The 13,540-nt window shown below is 39.1% G+C and overlaps 1 protein-coding gene across 1 annotated transcript in view; it reads right to left on the bottom strand.

Annotated features, from left to right (window-relative positions):
• The window catches only part of LOC139970052 (uncharacterized), a 94,915-nt gene that overhangs the window by 68,518 nt on the left and 12,857 nt on the right, over positions 1 to 13,540 (bottom strand). The gene's annotated exons all lie outside the window — the stretch shown is intronic.

The following is a 13,540-nucleotide window of genomic DNA, read 5'->3' as shown; positions in this document are numbered from 1 at the left end:
TAGAGGTATTTGTAATGAACACTCCATCAAACAAAAACAAGAAACCTTGATTAATTTAGGTAGGTCACACAAAGGTCACACAACTATGGATATAATCTTGAACTTTATTGTACTTTATTTGTTATGATGTTTATTTACTGTAGTATAGTAGAGATGACTGTTTTAAGCATTTGATTACATAATGGAAATATGATTTGAAATGTAATTGGACAGTAAAATGCAAATCACCTCCACTTTTGATATTCATCTCAAAGATGTCTATCATATCAGCTGAAGATTATGGTTGGGTTTGTATCTAATTTACTTCTTTGATATTTTTCTCCAAACTCCTGATAAACTGTCACACACCAGTTCTTAGATTCACAATCACATCTTGTGAGGCTAAAGAAGCATTATTCAAGTAAGATGTACACAAAACCAGTGACATTGAGAGCCAGGCACAGTTCCATGCACAGTTGTGTCACCAGATCCACTTTTTTTAAGTCTTTGTTTATCCAAAGTTTAAAGTATATCAATCTTTATCACATATTTCACTGGGCACTTAGCTGACGTACAACTGTAGCCTCCACCCAACCCTCACCCTCTCACAACAGGACTGCACCGAACAACATGTTATGAAATAACAGTATATGTCAAAGTCTGCAGATAGAAAAATATGTACTTTAACTCAATCAATTAGAGTACAATGTCATCATTTCAGAAATCCTACAAATTCATCAACCTATAGACAGTCCAGTGTTATTGCCTAAAGTTTGTATTGAAGATTCCATGCTTGTCTCAATTTCAAGTTAATGTTTCTTTATATTTCAATTAGCTTGGTATTAGGTGAGCTGTATACACACTTTGGGAAGCATTATGAGACCTTGAACTCATCTTGTACAGTCTATATATTTGTATTCTGGTTGCTTTAGTTTCTTTACATTGTTATTATAATTATAACTGAGTAATTTATTTTGAAATTGCAGTAGCATTTTGCTGCATACCATATGTTTATATCAGCTGTGTTCTGTGTTTGACAATGCTACATGGTAGAATGCTGCTACTTGTAGACCCGATGATGAAAATTTACCTGAATAATAACATTATAATTGATCACCAAATGCAGTTTTTTTTTTCTCATCATCGGGTAAACTGGAATTATTCAGTCCTGAGACCAGCCTTTTTAGGGCTTTACCATATCCGGATTACAGCTCTTGGAAGAAATGTGTACAGTTAACATGAGCAGGGTAATGATTGTATGGTCCACCAACTGATTCTTACCCACCCACCCCTCCCCCTCCTCCCCTCCTCCATGAAAATGAAAGTGGTATTTTAATATTTTTACTCCATGACGTATCAGATGATCCCTCAAGGGAAATTTCCCCACCGGAAAGTCTATCATCCAGCACCCCCCCCCCCAACTCCCTTCAATTCAAATCACTGTTAAAACAAGACATAACATATAAACAATCTAGTTAGAATACTGCTAAAGTTTGTGTCTTAGACTCAGGGATTCTGTGAGACCTCTTTTGTTCAGTATTTCTCTAATTGTAGCATCATCTCTACAAATTGTATCATAATTGTAGGTTTCAAGAGGATGAAATTCTGATACCAAGTACATCTCTAATCTCTCAAATCTGACCAATTTTTAATGGTCATATGCATCCATTTTTTCATGATGCAGCACTTTCATTCCTGTCACTGTGTGAGCATATAATGCTAATGAAGGCTTTCAATTATCACAGCCTCCAGGTTGAGTGGATATTATGTAATTTATGACAAGTTCCACCTATCCCATCATATTAAATATGCCATGGATAATGCTAGGTATTGACTATTGCACTATGACAAGCAACAGTTTATGATTCTATCACAGAAGATCATACAACACAATATGACAATCACTTAGCATGTTATGTCATCTGAAATCTTTAATGCATTTGTATGATTTTTCTGTTCTTAAAGTTATTGTGTAATTCAGTAATTCTGTTATAACAGTGTGTTTGGGTAGGGAGGGGGAGGGGGTGCATCATGTTGCTGTATATTGGCAAAATTGGAAATGAAGTTACTGGGAAAGTTGTGAAAGCAAAAACACTAACATTTATGTAATAGAGCAGCCTCTGCTTCACACTGGTATACAGATAGTTTGAAAAAAGCAATCTAGACCAGTAATTAGGCCTAACTTTGCTTGACTTCAAAGTAATAGAATTAGAAATTTGGTGTTCATACAAAGATGAACATCTTCATTGGCCTGCTGCACCAAAAAACGTTAAAAGTATCTAATTAGAAAGTGTGCTGACCAAGTTAGTCTTATCCATAGGATTGCAAACATGTTACCAAATTTTGCCTTTTGTTTTCTTTATGGATAAATTTCCAAAAATTATTCAACTTTAAAATAAAAGCGCCTTGCAATATAAAATGAATGAACCTGCAATTATTGAGTCATTTTAGCATAAACTTGTGTATCTGTGAGCAATGGAATAACTGTTGAGTAAATATTAAAAAGGCAAACTCAAAAACAAGGGATTTTATCGTTTGCATTAAACATCTAGTTCTGATATGTTTCTTATTGTCTTTGTCTTTATCTCCTGATTAGGTAAATGTGGATTAATCTTTCTTGAGACGATCTTTGGGGGTCACATGATGTGGATCTTGCACAGAATGGTTTACAATATGCTGATGGTAATGATTAGTGTATACTTAGAGTATAGCAGGACTGGTAAGCTGGGTTGTAGTTATAATTAGATTTGATTCTGAAGTAGGAAGAGATTTTGTTACTGCCTAATCCTGTTGGAACAGTAAATGTTTTGAATCTTGCTTGATCAGCAGACTCCCTAAGGGCCTAGGGAAGAAAATAATGGTTTCAGTCTAACATACATACACCATATATTAGGCAATACATGTCATACATTGTATTGCTTACCATTGTGTAAAAGTACACAAAGAGGTGTATGTGTTTAGTATACTGGGTCCATTTCTTTATTTTGTGTAGCCATCATAAATGAAGGAACAAAATATTCAGATGACTTGATCCCTTCTAATTTATCAGTGTGTCATAGTGTTGGGTGGCAGGTAAGGGTAGTAATCAGTCTTAACAGCGCAGCCAGACTCCTCTGTATTGTCAGCCTACTGTAATTTCTGCAAATAATAGGCAGTAAAATGTATGGCAGGCTCATAAACAATCAATTTAATTCATAAGTGCATGTGCCCTAACAATTAAATAGAGTCACTACACACAAAGTGAGACCCATACACACACTAAGTTAGAACCATACCCACAGTAAGTTAGAACCATGTAGAATGACTAACAGGAACCATAAAAATCTCTGTTTCCATCCTAACCTTTCCTGCCCTTCCCCTCTCTGTAGATCTAAAACCCAATAAAATTGATGTGAAATTTAAATCTGAAGATAATTTAGGTTTTATGTCATTTGTCCATGAGCTATATACTAAGGGATTACAAATGGAAGTCTTTAGTGGTTTACTGCAATGTGTGGATATGTTGTAAGTCAGTCAGTAATACAAGACATGCATGAACCTTCTGGACCCTATGCATGTCCTCAGAGTAAAAACCAAAGTAATTCAGAACTCAATTATTAGCCATTGGTCAACAGTGTTGAAGGATTCTCTTAATGTGTTCTGTTTAAGATGTACATTATTTGCACTTCAGTTATAATACTGGCCATTTAAGAGATATTTCCAGGAGACTCCAGCACATGTGCTTTCTACATTTATTTTCTGTTGCAATACTACGGAAGATAGCTCACAAATCTGGCAGAAAATTTCCGGCAATTGTCAAACGATATCTTTTATCGGGGGGGGGGGGGGGGCTACGCCTCTTGGGAGGTAACATGGAGTTGATCGGTTACCACTACAAGTGTTGTAATTGCTCGTAACATCAGATGCAAAACATATTCCTAAAAACAATATATTTGCTACCCTGAGATTACAGCTCTATACTATTCATATATATATACTTATTAATAAGACACAAGGGAAGACGTTGATGTATGTTACAAAAATGATCACAGACCTGATGAATTTTCACCTTGAGAAATCTAGTGAATGGAAAGTTGAGTTATTGTGTATTTTCTCTTTAACCTCCAGGTGATACGGTTTTCAACATTTCTTCTGTGCATTTCCTCCAAGAAAGTGAAAGAAAAAGTCAAGTAGGAACACATCACTGCTGACATAACTTCCTTTGTGGATGTGAGTCTGGTGAGACTTTACATACTACTTCTCAACAGTCAGTTTGTGAAATGGTAATGGGCTGTGTTGGGCTCCTTTGATGAAATCTACAGGCTATATGTAGGTGAAGACAGCTTGCCTAATTAGCTCTATAAATAACATCAAATGACATTTCTAAGATTCCACTTGTTTAATTGTGTAGAGCTAACAAACTTGACTAAACATAACTACTATATTGTAGTATGCAGTGGTGGATTGAAGATTTCTCTAAAGTGGGGACAGCTACTAATACTGTAGATACCTAAATTAACAGTTCATAAGAAAACTTCTACTTCTGTAGAAAATAAAGATTGCCGACATTCCAGGCAAGCTAAGTTTTTGTAGTATGTACCTTGGTCTGATCAGGGATGTGTTTGAAATTGAGAAACTATGAAGTATCAAGTCTTTGAAGTTATATGTGCATTGCCACCTGTGGGGTTACTCCTAAGATTTTCTGGCATGCTGTAACATATCAACCCCAACTTATTATCAGCATGTTGAGTTACCATGCAGGTACATAGAAAGTCACAGTTTGTTGGGTACCCAGGACTAAATTGTTGAATGCTGAATTCCAAATTTCAAAAATGAAATACTCTTGTTGAGATCAATCAGTTACATAGAACTGTGTTATACATGTAGTGAGTTCATATGTGAGAAACATTGTGTAGAGTAGGCAGCAATTTGACAGTCATCGGATACCCATAGCTTTAAATTTGCTATCATTTCTAATAAATAAACATATGTTGCCATACGTCTTTCTTAGGATTCTAATTGCTGTCCACAACTTAAAGTAAGCTGTGGTCAGTCAACAATATTGTTGTGCCATGTTTTTACATTAATTTATGTCATATTTACAGTGTTGAGAGAGAGAGGTAGCAGAACCTGTTCAGTTGCTGTCCAATCCACAATATTACTCTTGTGAAATGTTCCTTAAATATTATTGTAACTGAAGCTCTCTGATGCTTGCCATACACCGGACCGGCATCACTTTACAAACTTAAGAGAAGCCTTGTATGTTGAATCTTAGCTGCTGATTACCGTTAATCCTACATCTATATCAATATCATATTCTATGTATCCGTTTATTCTGTTCTATGTTCTTTACTGGTCACATTACACCTTCATGTTTCTGCATTACTATATATATGGTTATATTTATTATTCTTTTAATACTGCCTTTGTACTATGTTGGTCTTCGTAATAAATAGAAAGAATGGCGGTTGTGTTATAAACAATACTTCCTCAAGCTGCTGACTCATAAATATATTAACAAACTTTGTATGGTGTATAGGGCCAGAGACTGTATACTTCGCTCTTGTCCATGATGTAGGTCAACCATTTATAATTCATGTTTGCCTTTATAAAGACCGAACATTAACATTAGCCAAACTAATTAAAATACAATGAATTCGAATGACGGTTAGTTAGGGCTAATGAGGTATTAATACCCTCTCATGTTTATGTATATGGTTGATGATTATTCATGAGATGCTGATTATAATGTTTAGTTTTTAAACTTAAATCCTCTCTTTCTTTGTTTATCATTCCCAGCCAGTTTTCCGTTGTTCATTCTTACTTGTGTCAATATGCTTTATATATAATATAATAAGTTGTAAGAGGAGTGGAGAAAGTGGGATAGATGGAGGGGTTTGAGGGAGATGGAGGGGATGGGGAGATGGAATGGGTGGGGGGATGGAGGGGTGGGGATGGAGGGGCTTAGGGGAGATGGGGGTTGGGGAATGGAGGGGGTTTCGGAGATGGAGAGGGTAGGTGAAGGGGGGGGGTGGAGGGGTTTGAGGGAAATGGAGGGGGTTGGGGAGATGGAGGGGTTTGAGGGAGATTGAGGTTGTTGGGGAAATGGAGGGGGTTTGGAAAATCAGAGAGGGGTGGGGATGGAGGGGCTTTAGGAAGATGGATGGGGTTTGGGAGATGTAGGTGGTTGTGGATATGAAGGGGTTGGGGAGATGGAAAGGGTGGGGAGATAAAGGCGTTTGAGGGAGATGGAGGCGATTGGGGAAATGGAGGGGGCTGGGGCGATGGAGGAGGTTTGGAAGATGGAGATGGGTGGGGATGGAGGGATTTTTGGGAGATAGATGAGGTTGGAGAGGTGGGGCGATGGAGGGGGTGGGGAGATATAGGGGGTGGGGCATGGAGAAGCTCGGGCGTTTGAGGGAGATGTTGAAGGTTGAAGAAATGCAGGGGGTTCGGGAGATGGAGGGGGTTGGGGATATAGAGAGGATTGGGGATATGAAGGGGATTTGGGTGAGGAAGGGGGTTAGGGAGATGGTGGTTGGGGAGATTGAGGGGGTAGGTGGGGATGGTGGGTGAGATGGAGGCGTTTGAGAGACATTGATGGGGTTGGGGAGATGAAGAGGGTTGGGGAGATGGAAAGATTTGAGGGACATGGAGGTTGTTGGGAGAATGGAAGGAATGGGAGATGGAGAGTGGTGGGAATGGAGGGGTTTGAGGGAGATGGAGAGGTTGGGGAGATGGAAAGGGTGGGGAGATGGAGGCGTTTGAGGGAAATTGGGGGTGGTAGGGAAAATGGAAGGAATGGGAGATGGAGAGTGGTGGGGTTTGAGGGAGATGGATGGGGTTGGGGAAATGGAGGGGGTTGGGGAGATGAAGGGGGTTTGGGAGATTAAGAGGCGTGGGGATGGAGGGGTTTGAGGGAGAGAGATGAGGTTGGGGAGATGGAGGGGAGATGGAATATGGTTGAGGAGATGGAAGGGGTTGGGGAGATGGAAGGGTTGGGGAAATGGAGGGGGTAAGGGAGTTGGAGGCGTTTGGGGATGGAGGGGTGGAGAGGGTGGGGAAGATGGGGGCGTTTGAGGCAGATGGAGGGGAGGCGTTTGAGGGAGATGGAGCAGGTTGGGGATTTGGAGAGGATTGGGGATATGGAAGGGGTAGAAGATATAGAGGGCGTCAGGAAGATGGGGAGGTGGGGAGATGGATGCGTTTGAGGGAGATGGAGGGGGTTGTGGAGATGGAGGGGGTTTGTGAGTTGTAAATAAATATGCCAGAACTTATATTGGTACGCTATGCGCCAACCGATGTTGGTGGTCCGCTCAGATAGTGTCATAACGGTCCTTTTTCTGGAAATGACCAACCCAATACAATTTCATGAAAAAGCGCCTGGTATATCTGCACATCAATGCATCGCTATGTAATATTTGGACGATAAATTGTTTCTCTATGTTCCTTAACTGCCGCTAGGAATTCTACCCAGGCTACGGCCCCTAAATATATCTTTATTTTATTGATTTGTTGCTTCCGATGAAGTGAATGTGCCAAGATACCAAATAGTGCTTTTCAAATGTACTTATAAAACCATATGTTTGCATGTTGTAGATGTCTGGATAACAAGATATTCTTGTGTGCAAAGTTTAGATGTTTCCATTTGGGTTTAAGTTTCAATTTGAATAATTATGATTGAGGCCATTAGTTACACCAGGATGTGCAATAGATAAGTCTTTCTTAATTCAAGTCTTTTCTTGTCAAATGTGACTTTTTTTATTAATTATATTTATGAATGACATATCAATTCAAGCACCAAACAGAAATAACCTGAAGATTTGTATAGTCCAACCCCTGGACCCCTGGCGGGGGTTAGCCCTTGGACCCCACCCGCTAAGTCGCTCGCCGACTTCTTCGGTTTTATTTATGTTCCCTCATTTATGCCCCCCACCCACCCAATTCGGATTGGCGCTCCTGATCAGAGCATGATCGATTTTAGCTTAAAGCAGTTGGTTGTGTTTGTAGCTTTATCTCCTACGCCTATATACTGGTGAACTAATCACTGTCTACTGTTAATTTGTAGTAATAACTGATTAGTGAAACAATATGTTCGCAAAACTCGAGTCTATCACATCTTAAAACAAACAAAGAAATTGTTAGCAGTATTATCCTAACAGTCCAGTGATACCATCCTGTATCGGTTAGTAGCGTTAGGGGTGGGGGGGGGGAATTTAAATTAATTTGTCCACCATGAATGTTGAAATTAGACAAGACGTTGGAGGATTTGCAAATGGGAGAATAAAGCAATACATTAATATAATTAAGAGCGGAGACACGATTGAGGTTTTTTGTGTAATGATATTTCATGACTTGGTCGGAACCCGACACAGAGGTACGCAATGTATAAATAAGCACCTTTATCTTGCTTTATCTACCTCGATTTATTTGAATTACTCTCCTGACTCGCGAACAGGGAGAATATAGTCTCGTGATGAAAATGAAGCTTGCATACGAAGAAATGCCCAGATGAGTGTTACTATCTCTCACCTTTTCACACCCATGCTCCCCCAACGTCTCCCATCTCTATTTTATACGCATTTCAAAGAAAGTGAAGGACTTGTAGATTTGAGGCCCAAGTAATTAGCGCTGAGGAAGTATCGTACTTGGAATGTTGTAGCATTCGTTCATTTTGTTCTGTTCTAAGTCACTGTGTACCTGCAGTGTTAGAACACACTTGAGTCAATGCAAACAGATATGCAATCATCGTGTAATGTTTACTTATAACGGCGATCAAAATCGGAATATTTATCACGCTACTCGCGTTATTTATTTAGCCTTCCGCCACTCGATATTTACATAACAAACAAACAGTTTACTATATCACTGATATAGTTATCTGTTGATACTTTGATCCTGTATGCATATACGTATGCAAACACGAAAACTCTATGTAATAACAAGGAGGCTCCCTAATTATAATAGGTGCTCCCTCGAAGACAGCTGTCCAATTACAGTGCTGAGCTCTCTATGTACCAGCTGCCTAATTATAGCAGGGAGACATCTCATTGACAGCTCCCTAATTATAGCAGGGAGCTCTATATGTAACAGCTCCCTAATTATACCAGGGAGCTCTCTCAAAGTAAGCTCCCTAATTATAGCAGGGAGCTCTTCTCAGTGACAGCTTCCTAATTATTGCAGGGACTCTCTTCTCAGTGACAGCTTCCTAATTATAGCAGGGAGCTCTATATGTAACAGCTCCCTACTTATAGCAAGAAGCTCTATATGTAAGAGCTCCCTAATTATGATTAATTAATTACAATTATGATTTACACTCATTATATATTATGACAGATCAAGTTACTGCAAAGAACTCAGTGACAGCTCCCTTTCTCTTCATTCCGTGACAGTTCCTTGCAAGATATGGAGCAACACAGACACTACATTGTATGTCCCGATAGTCATGTACTACAGCCCTTTGCAGGGGCCATAGACAGGCATAGGCGTACGGAACCATTTCATTTTGGGGGGCAGAAACTTTTGTGCCCGAAAGTTCCCGTGACACTATCTAAGCGGAGCGCCACCATCGATTGGCGCGTAGCGTATAAGAAATTTTTTGGCAAGAAATGCCTCTCAGATTGCGGGAAATGGCACTTCTGGGGCCTTGCAAGTTGCATCTAAACATTCTTTATTTTATAATCTCACGTTTCAGAAATTTACACTTCCCCAAAAATTTGGTAAATTTAGAAGAAGAAAAAATGGTAACATCACTTTGAAGGGGAAAAATAGGACAGTTTATTTCTCCTGTTAATAATTTTGGGCGATATTGCAAAAAGCTTGGTAGCCCTGATGAGCTGCGCTTACGGTGGTGTTACACGGAAATATTCGGGCATCATGATGCTAAATGAAGAAAATCATTAGGCCTATATTAATATTAATGTCACAAAACAAATAACACAAAACGCTCTCCACGGAATTGTTGGGCAAAAATTTGAAAAAAAATCGGGTAAGTTACTGCATATTTATATATATATATTTTTTTCTCCTCTTAGGCTGCCCGAATTTTTCAGGACTTTTGCCCGAATTTCTTGTCCTCTGGAAATTTGGGGGCAGTCTGCCCCCCCCCCCTGCCTCCCGCCTCGTACGCCTATGTAGACAGGTGCGTGCGCAGGATTTCAGAAGTGGAGGACACATTCAAACTTGCCCATGGGTGGATTTAGTTAGGAACCTGAACCTTGGCAGAAGGACTAGAGGCGAACCAAAGATTTCATAAATGAGAGGATGATGCCCCGTGGTCATTTAAGCCGACTATCACGTAGCGGGTCTAGGGTCCACCCCCACCCCCAATAAAAGTTTAGAAGTCAATTGGTGCATTTTGAGGCGTATTTAGAATATAAATGTCATCCATATAAGTAGTTCTAAGCGCAAGGCTTTGTTAATAAATATTTCTTAAGGTTGAAAAAGAGAGAGGGATTACCCCGTAGTTGTGGTCTAATTATTCACCGGCTGAACGCCATAACAATTCCGTGAAGGACGATGGGCGGTCGACCAGCCCCCCCCCCCCCCCCCTTGGCTTGCCATTGTTTGTAGAGTATATACCATACACAAGGGTTATCGTTAACTGTCGTTACTTAATATATTATAATAATAATGAACCGTACTTATATTGTTGACAATTGTTTACGACAGGTTTTCTTAGTTAGTATTGCTTGCCTATACAAACTGTATCATGTGGTATGACCGAATGACGTCATATAGGCCTACTTTGTATGTAATGGGTCAACATGCTGACTGGAAGTTTAAGAAAACAATCGGATTAACCTTAAACTTAAATGACTTCTCACATCAGTTTACAATGACAAGCCTACAAAGAACGGCTTTAAATTCTGAATGAAACATCGCCCTCTCCTCCCCTGTCTATAGGTATTAGGTAGGGATTGCTAGGGTGTAATGGACCTCCCTTCAGAAGCAATCAATCGATTTATAAAGAGATCTCAATAGTTGTCTTGGTGTTGTAATACATATATGGTACTTCTATGGTTGAATCTTTATTTTTTTTCCTGATTAATAGCAAATTTTACATGACTTCCTTTTTTTTAAAGGCTTCCTCAAGCGGCTGAGTGACCAATATATTAGTGAACTTTGATGGTGTTTAGGGCCAGAGAGTGTATAATTCGTTTCTGTCCATGACGATATCCAACCATTCATAATTCATGTTCGCCTTTACATACAGAACATTAACGTGAAAGGTAATGTAAACCCAAATTCACTGAAAATGGCGTATTAGTACTCTCTCATGTTTATGTATCTAGTTGATGATTATTCATGAGATGCTGATTATATTGTTTAATGTTTAAACCTTGAAATCCTCTTTTTCTTTGTTTATCATTCCCAACCATTTTTCGTTGTTCATTTATACTTGTATAATGATACTTTATGTATAATATAATACATTATTAGACTCCAGCTGAACTTAAACGTGTGAGATATTGTTGTTTTGTTAGTACATTTCACTTATACTTACACTATTAAACTACTGTAAGGATGTTGTACTACTACTCCGTATGTAAAGTACTGGTTAGAATTGAAATCTAAACCACGTTACATATGAGTATGGTATCTCGGTACATTTTATCACCAAACAGTGTTTTGCTCCTCGGCCTTTTGGCTAAGATCATGAGTAGTATGTGTTCCCTTTCGAAGGGAATGTTGATACACACCCGACGATGATCACACAGTCACAGTCGATGCATAGGGACTGGGGTTGAGAGCGGATCAGTCGTTCGGTAGTTTGGTTTTCGTGCCCATGGTTCTTTCCCGGGCGACTTTTTCTTAAAAAGTAACATTGTTTTGCTCCCAAATGTCTCAAAAAACAGTGTGTGTTATTCAAAAGTTAACTAACAGCCCCTCCCTTAGGTCTGGAACGACTTGTCTGTTTGTTTGATGTTGTTATAGTATTTACATACAATATGCGATATTTGTTCCAATTTCCATAGTGCAAAGTAAGCCTAGATTTCACTCGATATACGATGAAAACGTGATCCACTGCATGGAGACATGTCACGTGCTCTTTAACATCACAGCACATAACAACACAATTAAAGGTGATACTCATTGATTGACTACCTGGAGTGTCAAAGGGAGGTGTGTGAGTCGGAAGGGGAGGCTGGATGGAAGAAGGGGGTGGGGATGCATTATCACATCTTCCTTAGTTCACTTGTTAGATCAAGATATTCAGTTTGTGACATTCTTCAGTGTCGAGGACACCAGCTCCACTCATCTACGATTGTGCTTTAAGACATTACTGGGTCATTCGGCTGGATCCTTTGTTAGCCAAACAATGCGAGGTAATTAAATGATCGAATTGTACTTAAATTCATATTCTCAGTCTACGTTTGGTGTCGGCATTTCTAGATAAACGTCAAAACTTCATGAGAAAGGTTACAATTTCGATAAAGCGTCGAAAGTTTGCGATATGCTATCAGTCTATATTGTTTTATTAAAAAATCAAACACCAGAAATAACACCACAACATTTCAACATGTAAAGTGATTTTCTTTTCGGGAATACTAGTTTAAAGTCGAGGTAAGCAGAGTAAATTCGACAAAGCATCTGTTTACATAACTTGATGTGATCTATGTTCCTTCTGAGCCATCGTAATACCCTCAAATATTAAATTGCGTACTTGGTAATAACAGTCGGAGCGGATATTGCACCTGGTACAGCTAAAACCAACAAAAAAACAGGAAAAGGGGAAACCTAGACAAGAATGTTTCATACTATAATGTATACCTCTATCATTACAGTTTAGATCCTTTCAGAGGGTGGCAGACAAATATTTGAGGGCATATTTCCCCCCCCCCCCGTAGCTACCCTTCTGCTCCTACCCTACCCTCCCTTATGTTCCAAGATTATTCTCTGTACAGAATTAGTCAATCTTATGATGTTGTATCAACGTCATATTTGCGTATTGAGAGAGGGAATAAAAGTATACCTGTTTTACACTGAAGTTCAGTTGCTGGCCAGTGTATATGACTGGGGTGGCAGACAATTATTTTAGGACCTATCCCCTCCCTTAGCTACCCCTCTGCTTCTTCCCTGCCCTAAATTATGGCACAAAATTAGTTAAGATGCTGCCCAGTGTATATGACTACTCTTGTAGAAAAGAGTGGACTCATAGCATTGTAACAAGAGCTCACTGAAACACGTTTTTTACAGGACCCGCAACACTTACGCTTGACTTGAGCGAAACACTTGTAACTTGACTTGACAAACATTGGCTTGGTGAAGACACTGTGATAAACTCTGCTGAAAGTTCAGCTTACAGTAACATTAAGATCAATAACGTGTCAAAACGTTATAAACTATTAAAGGAATAGATGATTTTCAGTCGTATAAACCAGTTATTTCCATAAAAAAAAAACGTGTTTCACAAGTAACATATCAGAACATGGGAAAAAGGGACTTTTCAAATAACAGGGCTTCTCGTTCTTTAAAGGTTGTTTGTTTTTTGCTTCTTAATATGAATATATTTATTTTCGTATCTATCTTTCGTTATCATAACTTACTATATTAATATGAACATATATTTTAACATCTA

This window comes from Apostichopus japonicus, chromosome 7, assembly GCF_037975245.1.
Source record: "Apostichopus japonicus isolate 1M-3 chromosome 7, ASM3797524v1, whole genome shotgun sequence".
In the NCBI taxonomy this organism is placed as follows: Eukaryota; Metazoa; Echinodermata; class Holothuroidea; order Aspidochirotida; family Stichopodidae; genus Apostichopus; species Apostichopus japonicus.
Note: the sequence above shows the minus strand (reverse complement) of the source record. Positions and strands in the feature narration are given on the sequence as shown.